This window comes from Centruroides sculpturatus, unplaced genomic scaffold (genome assembly GCF_000671375.1).
Source record: "Centruroides sculpturatus isolate CEXI.00-Female unplaced genomic scaffold, Cexi_2.0 scaffold503, whole genome shotgun sequence".
Classification (NCBI taxonomy): Eukaryota; Metazoa; Arthropoda; class Arachnida; order Scorpiones; family Buthidae; genus Centruroides; species Centruroides sculpturatus.
In genome coordinates this window covers 396,426-402,521 of record NW_019384729.1, presented here as the reverse complement: position 1 = coordinate 402,521, position 6,096 = coordinate 396,426, and the positions used below count along the sequence as shown (strand labels likewise).

Genomic DNA, 6,096 nt, shown 5'->3' with positions numbered 1-6,096 from the left:
CGTAGGATAAATGTACTTCGCGGGAGTGTATTAAAAAATTAAAAAACTTTCCAAAGCTTCATGGCAATCGTACTATGCCACAAACCTTTGCTGGAGTATATTAAACAACTTCCCAAAGTTTCACGGCAATCGGATAAACGGTGTGGTAATGCATGAAGGACACACACACACACACACACACACACATTCATTTTTATATATATAGATGATGTCCTCTCCACAGTAGCAGTATCCACTATTGAAACATTTCTGAAGATGAACTGTTTGATCTTAATATACTTGAATGTTTCTTCTTGTGTATTTTAAAGTTTTTAACTCTACTAAAGCACTATGATTTTTACTAGAATGGAGTTCTAGTTTATTTTAATAAAATAGTTTATTAAACATTAAATGTTCACTAAATACACTTTATTAAATAAGGTCATTTTAATTTATCAGTGCCTAAATTTTAGTTTATATTATCCAAAAATATGTAATTGTAAACTTTCCAAAATTTTGCATTTATGGTAGTTTACAATTACATATTTTTGAGAAAGATTCTCACTGGAGAAAAATCCTTTGCTGATAATTATGTGCACCAAGTTGTTCTATTATGAACAATATAACAGAACTGTTTTAAAGCACTAGTTTAGATTATTTAGATTAATAATGATAATGCCTCATCAGAGCCACATTTGAGAGCTGATAATTAAAAAAGTTTGAAAATACCCATTTATCTGAAGAGAATGATAATTATAACTCTGATGACAATAAGCAAAGTTTTACACATGGCTAGATGGACAAACAATTAAGGTGTCAGGCTTTTGGAACTGGGATCTAATTTGGACAAATAACTCCAGGAATTTTTTATGGATGTCTGAGATATGACAGACATACACACACTCACTACTTGGCCAATCCTACTGTGGGCCAGGTTGAATTCCTAATAGACATGGAAAAAGGCCCTCAGTATCCACAGGGCATAAAAAACCAAAAATGAAAAGAAAAAAAAAAACAAAGTTTTATAAGTGTATTTTAACTTATATGTTTTTGGACAAACTAAATCAGATAACAATATCTAATTACAGTAAGTAGATTTGAATACTGAAATAAAAAAAATACTATAATAGCATAGAAAGTATAATATAAAAAAAGAGTTCAAGTATTTTTGAACACTCATTTAGTACTGTAGCTTTTTTCTATGCTTTCTATGCTAATTTATTATTATAATTTGATATTTTGAAGCATTAATTTTAGTCGATAAGTTCAATTTTGCCATTTATTCATCCAAATGAATTTAATCAATATCTATAAAAAATGAAAATAAAATTGATTAAATCAATTCATAGTAGTTAAGATTTTAACATTAAATGAATATTTAAATGTTTTTAGTTTAAGAAATTTACAAAATGTAAAATTTATAATTTATAAATATTAATAGAATTTTGATTTATATAAAAACTCTATTAATTTTATTAAAAATAAATAAACCAAGTATCAACCTTAATAAATTCATCATTATTTTGATCTTCAACTTCTCCTTTCTTTTCTTCAGTGATGTTATTACTCTTTGTATGTATCTTTTTTTTATCATACTGGTTTGGTAATTTCACTTTATTTTTATACAAAACAAAAATATCTCTGAAAGTATATTTTAAAATATTAATAATTAATTGTCGTAATTAAAATATTGAATTTTCTTGAAATAAGATTTAATTTTAATTTAGTCATTCGATAACATTAACAAATTGTGAATTAGATTACATAAAGTATAGTAATATATGAATTTATGAAATAAGAAATATAATGAATAAAAAACAAAATAACTGTAAGGTTTACTTTAAAAAAATTACAGTAGAACTTCAGTATAACTGACTAATTGGAGAAGTGGTGCTTTCTGTTGCTGAAAAATCCATTAAATCAAATATATTTTAAAAATATATTAAAAATGAACTTACATTCTACAGGAAGTTATAATGATATTATAATGTATAAGTATGAAGTACATTAAGTAATTTATACCCATAGACCCAGTGATCTAACCCAGGCATGGCCAACATACGGCCCGTCTAATGAATATATGTGGCCTGCGATCAATCTTTCAATATTAGTTACTGAAGTCTGAGTAGCTCATTGAAAGATTCTGACGGCCAAAAGAGAAAAAAAAAATAAAAAAAGGTCAATAACTCACTGTTCATTTAGAGTTAACCCCCATTACAAATCTCGTAAGTACAGCGTAGAATGTTGATAATGCATGATGATGTGAAAAATGTATCTGTAATCTCTATCTACAATTCAGTCTCTATGGGTTGACACCACAATGAGATCTCGCACCACCTCAAAATCTTCCTAAGGCCTGTGGATAAAGTTTTCTTTCCAATTCGGCCTGGGGGCAAAAACTGTTGGTCACCCCTGATCTAATCTTTAAGAATGCTCTATTCACAAATCAAAAGAAGGTTCTAAATTTCCTCTTAAAACAGAAATTTTTTATCTATTAAATCAAGAGTTTATTGTAAATTTGTACACAAAATTCATATAGGTCTATTTTTCACATAAATTTTCTATTTGATTCAATCTTAAGTTTTTGTTCTGTGTATCAATATAATTGCAACTAAACTAAACTTATTTAAATTTGCTAAATAACGTTATTGTATAAAATATGTAAACAAATAAGTTCAAAGATTATCATAATCACATCATTAAACACCTGATTACATAAGGCTTCCTTTTAGTTATTATTTCAAATAACTTTGAACTTTTGTCTAAAGTTAAAGGTAATTAGTAATTTGATGAATAATATATATGATTATAGTTCTTAAATTAATTGATCTGGAAGTAAAGATCAAACAAAATCCATTTGGTTTTAATTTACTAACTAGGTAAACTCTTTAGCAAAAACATATGCTTAATAAAAAAAATACATTTATATTTCTACATATGGTACTTTTCGTTTGACTATAGTTAATATGGCCAAACTGCAGTTAACTATTTCTCTTCTTATTAAAATGTATATTGCTTACTTTATATAACACATAAAAAATGATTCGTTTATGATCTAGCTATGTTTTAGCAAAAGAAAGTAAGCTCTATTTCTCCCCCTCTTTCTCCAGAAGTATCAAATCAATCAAAGCTTTAAAGTTGCATCTTACTGACTTGATTCTTATATTGTGCTATTTGATATTTTTAAAACAGATTTTGAAAAGTACTGTATGCTTTTAAATTTCATTTTATTTTTATGCAGATACACAAAATTTCTGATTTTAAAATTTTCAATGTGCTCTAGACTTGTATTTATTAGAGTTTAAATATACATGATAATCAAAAATTGATTAAGTAAAATTAAACTGTATTTTCACTTTTAATAAACAACAGAAATGAATTATAGTAGAAGAATGATTAAAATCTTGTTAAATTAATTAATTAGAATTAGATTTATGTTTCAAGTTAAGAAATACAGAGATTATATTAATTATTGTGCTTCATAAATGGATTGAGTAAGTATAATATCAAATCAATCAGATCCTTTACTAAATGAGAAATCAATCTACTTCAAATTTAGAATATACAGCATGTTTTTTGAAAGGTCTCAACAGCATGTTCTATGGGTTCTAAAAATGAAAAAATTTCCATATAAACATAGATCCAAAAATGCTACCTTTCTAGATTACAATAGTTTGAAATGTTCTCTACACAGATGTGCTTCACATGTATTGCTGTTATCACATCCACTTGACCATATATAAAATGAACATCCACTTTTTCTGAGTTAGAGTAATGGTTCATCATGTTAAAAGTTTCTTTATGTGAAACCGTGTCAATCTTCTTATTTGATTATTTCTCATATAAATGACACAAGGCTTTCTTTACATATGTAAAGTCGACAGAGGAGGGGCTAGACCTGAAATGTGTCTTGGCAAATGAAAAAAGAGAATTAAACATATGTAAAGAAAGCCTTCTGTCATTTATGTTACACTTTATTATGAGAAATAATCCAACACTTAAAAAAAACAGATGTTAAAGCCATAACTTATTATTCATTTATATTACATAAAATTTAATAATTGCTACAATTTTTAAAGGAAGCATTTTCAGACCTACGTTTATATAAATTTTTTCATTTTTATAACCCACAGGACATGCTGTTAATGTTTGTTTGTTTGTTAAGTTATGACAATGCAACACTTGGGCAATCTGCCTAGGGGGGATGCTTTCCGGGAGGTTTTTTTAAGGGAAATTGGCCCTTATTTAGGTGCTACAGACATGGAGAAAACCTGGAAAACTCCACATGGCCAGCCTGTCCAAGCGAGGCGCAAACCAACGACTGAACTCCCAGTGTTCAGGGTACAAAGACCACTTGGTCACTGGTGGGCGAACATACTGTTAAAGTTTAGCAATACCTTTCAAAACAAACCTGTACAATGAGAGACAAGGCAGAAAAAGAGGAAAAATAATTCCAAGTGGGAATTGATTCATTCTTTTTTTGAATTGTTTCTCATCCTGAAAAGGAAGCCAATTATCAGAGATTTCATAACTTTTCCTATTTTGTAACTTTCCTTTTTTCTATTGAAAGATGACAATTATCATTTTATAGATAATAAAGATATTAATTCACCAAGACTCTTTGTATTTAATGAGTTTTATTGACTTAAAAAAATGTTTTAGTTATGTATCTAATCTTAAAATAGTAAACATTTTGCTATCATANATAAATTGAAATTGAATTAATGCAACATAAATTAAATATTTTTACTTTTTATCTATATTATATGAGGATGTTTCAATAAGTAATGCCTTTCATTTTTTTAAACAAACATTTTAATGTGTACACAAAAACATGAATATAGTAAATGAAGTATGAATTTCTGAAAACACTATTGCATAATAGGAACACTTGTGTTGCCTGTTGTACATTTCAGACAAATAGAAAAAAAATAGCATGCATGCTATCATTGTCCATGCTCCAAGAGCAGCTAAGTGTTATTTGTTTTCTATGGGCAAGGGGCAAGAAATGAATAAATTCTTGCTGAAATGCAGAAAGTGTAGTAACGATTGTGTAGTGCAAAATGTTTAAAAATGGTCATCAGTGTGTGATTGATGAGCACAGGTTAGATTGTCCGGTAAGAGCAGCTTCGCTTCAAACAGTCACTGCTGCTGATCAAATGATTCAAAGCAACCGCCACATTCACTTGAAGACGCTGTCAGAAAAATTGCTTAGTGTATTGTTTGGTCCTTCGAAGAAATTCCTGGCTGGAGAGAGATTCCATTCTGACGAGGAGGTTAAAACAGCTGTTTGCAGGTGGATGTATGGCCAGGAACTGGCATTCTATAACACAGGTGTATCTTCAAGCAGGGACACCGCTGGGTAAAGTGCTTGAACCTGAATGGTTTCTATGTCAAGAAGTAGCCAAATCCACATATTTCATTTCATATTTTCTGTATTTTCCATATGCATTAAAAATTTTGCTTAAAAAAATAAAAGGCATTACTTATTGAAACCCCTTTGTACATATAAATAATCAATGTATTATTTTATTAATTTTATTGTAAAATAACAGGATGATTCTTATATAAAAGGAAGGTCAACTTCATATTATTTACTAATTCATCACTTCACCTCAAACCTTTCCTAATGTGTTCTTATGTTTATTCTTCATAACATCTTTGAGCAAAATTTCCTCCCATCATCATCAGTACATCATTTAATTACAAAACTTAAAACATAAAAGTAACAAATTTGGTTTTGTTTTTACGTTAAAACTTCTTATGTTATATTAATTTAAAATTTTAATTGATTACAAGATACTTTTTCTTTGGAACAAAACATAAAATATGTAAAAAAAATATACTCTATGTTCTGTTTCAAGGCAAAACAGTTGTTCCGTATGTTTAAATGCCTGAGTGGAAGTCCTTAATTACAAAATTTTCCAGTACTTTTCACCAATTAAAGTTATGTATGATTCATTTTGATGTTTAAAGAAAAAATTTTTAGTAAATGACATAAATAATTATATAGCTTAACTTAGATAGGAAGCTAAAAACTTTAAACAGATAAAGTATTTTCAATTAATTATGTGATCATTCTCAGTATACAAAAACATATAGAGGATGTTGAATCAT

The 6,096-nt window shown here is 28.1% G+C and overlaps 1 protein-coding gene across 1 annotated transcript in view; it reads right to left on the bottom strand.

Annotated features, from left to right (window-relative positions):
• The window catches only part of LOC111628185 (TATA box-binding protein-associated factor RNA polymerase I subunit B-like), a 29,575-nt gene extending 27,958 nt beyond the window's left edge, over positions 1 to 1,617 (bottom strand). The window contains exon 1 of the mRNA XM_023371928.1: positions 1,482 to 1,617. The gene's annotated coding sequence lies outside the window, so the exon portion shown is untranslated. The remainder of the gene's footprint in view (positions 1 to 1,481) is intronic.
• Between the last annotated feature and the right edge of the window lie 4,479 nt (positions 1,618 to 6,096).